Source organism: Onychomys torridus, chromosome 1 (assembly GCF_903995425.1).
Source record: "Onychomys torridus chromosome 1, mOncTor1.1, whole genome shotgun sequence".
NCBI classification, from domain to species: domain Eukaryota; kingdom Metazoa; phylum Chordata; class Mammalia; order Rodentia; family Cricetidae; genus Onychomys; species Onychomys torridus.
Genome location: NC_050443.1, coordinates 5706240 through 5709880, shown reverse-complemented (window position 1 = coordinate 5709880; position 3641 = coordinate 5706240). Strand labels below are relative to the sequence as shown.

Sequence of the window (3641 nt, the reverse complement as noted above, 5' to 3'; positions counted from 1 at the left end):
TCTTCTTAAGGCTTGCATTATGTTTGTGTGTATGGGCTGTTACATTTTATTGTTCCTCGCAGTTGAACACCATATTGTCCTGCATGACCATTTTCTCGGAAACTTAATGGATCTCCTCCCATCATTTTGTATATTCTGAGGTATTATGCAATCCCAGAGTAACATACATGGGAAGTAACTACTCCTATCAAAAATTTGGGATGAGGTCTCTTTAAGTAGTCAGAGATAGCCTTGCTCTCCTGAGATTAAAGGACCCATTGCTTTAGTCTCTGAGTTGTTGCATGGAATAAAGGCTACTTCCTCCATCCCAGGCTACAAATATTTGTCATTAATTATACTGAGAATTAGCAGGGCCATATTCTAAAAGAAATTGTGCACAATGGACTTCTGGAATCTGGCAATAAGAATCATTCTCTTATCACAAACTACAACTGGAATTCTGGGAAATTTCTCTCTTATTTTGTACTATCTAGTCCTTTACTATAGAGAATGCACATTAAGGCCCACATATTTGATTATCATGTACCAAATGGCAGCAAACACCATGATCATTCTATCTTCAGGAGTGTCCCACACAATGAGAGCTTTTGGGCTGAAGGAGTTCTTGAATGATTTTGCATGCAAGATCCTAATATACATTCAGACATTTGGCCAGTGTGTGTCAACTGGTACCACCTGTCTCTTGAGTGTTCTCCAAGCCATGACCATCAGTCCCAGGGAATCCTGTTGGAGAGATCATAAAGTTAAAGGTGGAAAGTTCATTGGCTGTGCCATTGCCCTCCTCTGGGTCTTGTGCATGTTGATAAATTTCATCTTCTTTATGTACCCATTTATACAAATAAATAGCAAAAATGAGACAGGAAAACATGACTTTGGATACTGCTCAGTTGTAGGGAGAGATGAAGTCAGTGGCTCACTCTATGCAGCATTGCTTGTGTGTCCTGAAATAATCTTTTCCATAATTATCACCTGGTCCAGTGGTTCCATGATTATCATTCTGAACAAACTCAAGTAGTGTGTCCAACATATCCACAGCACTCATGGTTCCAGCAGAACCGCTCCTGAGTCCAGAGACACCCAGAACATCCTGGCCTTTCTGACTATCATTCTGTTTTTTACACCCTCTCCTCCATTTTACAAGGCTGCATTACTGTTCTGCATAATCAAAATTGGTGGCTTATAAATATAAATAGATTCACCTCTCTGTGTTTTCCATCTTTTGGACCCGTTGTTCTTATGAGTCATTATTCTATTCTGACCTGATTCAGTTTTGTATTGATGAGGAATAAGAACTCTTAATCTTGTTGTAAGTATTTATATGATATGTCTTGCTTTGTAACTGGTTGTTTAGTTGCCCATCACCCTCAAATCTTTGATACAGAGAGTTAAGTGGGTAATATCTAATCTTTCTAAGATTAACTAAAATGAGTATAGTGATTTTGTAATCTGGGTGAATCAGTAAGTTGGATGAGATGATCACAGTTTCTAAGGTCCATGATGCTCATCAACTTGCAGCAGGGAGAGTCTTCCCATTGCCTATTGATGTTTAAAGGAGCCAGCAAAAAATCCTGTCAGTAAATCTCCACTTCTTATTGCTTTCTTCATGTCAGGGTATCTTGGATGCTTGATGATTTCACAGACATCACTATTTACTACTTTGTAACAGCAAGGAAAACTGAAGCCATAACTGACCATGAATTGGTTCTTCAAGGGGTTCTGGTCCCATCACAACTATTTAGCTTTCAACAATACCAAAAAATCATATTATTATCTTTCACCTCATATAGAAATAAATTCAAACTGAATGATGGTTTTGACATGATCTTGAATTTTGTTTGCCAGTATTTTATTGAGAATTGTTATATCATCAGTGACACTGATCTACAAATTTTCTTTCTTATTATTCTGTCTTTATATGATTTGGCATCACAGTAATGCTTTGGGCTTCATCAAAAACTTTTGGGAGACATTAATAAAAACATTATGAACATCAGTTTTGTGGTTTCTAAAAAATCAAAATCAAACAACTATTGACTCTGCTGTTCCAGTTATGGGTATATACCCAGAGAACTCCATATCATACCTTAGAGATATTTGCACATCCATGTTCACTACTGCTCTATTAAGTAGAAATAGAAATATTTACTATGTATTAGATAAGAAAATTTTAGGGATCTACATATCCATAAACAGATAAAATGTTACATAAGTTTGTGTTCATATGTAAAATGGACTAGTACTTGAGGACAGAAATAATTAAATCACATGCTTCAGCATATCTATTTTAACTCCACCCTAGTTCTGTTAAATGTACTTAATTTGGGACTCCTTGGCATATGTTCTTCTAATTGACTATTTCGTTGCAGTTCTTTAATGCTTTTAATTTTGACTTAATTACAATAAACTGATCTTAGTTTAGAAATGAAACAGAATGTCAATCTTTCCAAAGATTCAGGGATGTTTTCACATACAGTCATCAGTAAATGTAATGAATCATATAGATGGACTCAAAGACAGAAACTACATGATTAAGATATTAGAAACCAGAAAATATTTTTTTCCTCTTTTTAAAAACATTTCATTGAATAAAGAGTCCACAAAATATCCACATTATGGTCCAGGATTCTCTGTCTCAGGCACAGAGAAGAAAAAAGGATCCTGCCCATTGCTAATAAGACTACATGGGAGACAAAGATCCACATTCTGGTCTGGGGGTACTACAATGTGCCAAGTGGATAGGATATTTTATGCTGAGCAAATAGATGTTGTGGTATGAGAGAGAGAGAGAGAGAGAGAGAGAGAGAGAGAGAGAGAGAGAAGAGAGAGAGAGAGAGAAAGGTTTATGTCCTGTGGAGAGAGGCAGATTTGATGAGCTGAATGCAGTGAGTTGAGGTAGGTGGCTTGTTTGCCACCTGGGGATATATTGTTGTCTGGGTCTGAGCTACAGCCAAGGCCCATGTCTGGGCCCATGGCCCTGTAGTAGCCATGGACTGTGTTGATGTCTGTGATGCCTGTTTTAGTGAAGGCCAAGAAAATAGGGCTTCACAGAGTTAGACCCACACTCCTCTGGCTGCAACAGTAGGGAGAACTGGTCCTACCCCTCCAAGGCTAAAGCACTTGGGAAAGCAGGCTTTGTACCTTGACTGAGCAGCATGACTTGTCTGATCCTGTTGGCAGGCACTTTGGTATGTCAGCCCTGAGTGTTTGAAAGAGGGAGGGCTGGTCCTGCCCCCTTGTCTTCTATATGGTGGCATGGGCAAGAAAAAGATGCCCTCTCTCTCACACTTCATTACCTCTGTTGGGCAGGAGAGGTGACCACAACCCTCAAAAACTACAGCACTAGGGAAAGAAAACACTGTACCTGTTCAAGGTAACAGAGTAGAGATGATTCTGTTGATAAGGGGACGAGCTGATCCATCCCCAAGAATGTGAGAATGGGATATTTTGTCCCAACCTTCATCTGCCATATAATGGTGTGAGCGGGGAGTGATATCTTCCCACCCCATGCCCTACTATCTGTGGTTGATAGGAGAGCTGGCTCTGAGATCATGAGAACTGATGAGCTGACCCAGTATATCACTAGCTGTAGCACTAGAAAGAATGGGTACTGAATCTTGTCTGGGCAATATAGTAGAGGTGAC

The 3641-nt window shown here is 39.1% G+C and overlaps 1 pseudogene; it reads left to right on the top strand.

Annotated features, from left to right (window-relative positions):
* Nucleotides 1-379: 379 nt before the first annotated feature.
* LOC118579654 lies at nt 380-1263 on the top strand (annotated as a pseudogene).
* The last annotated feature ends 2378 nt before the right edge of the window (nt 1264-3641 follow it).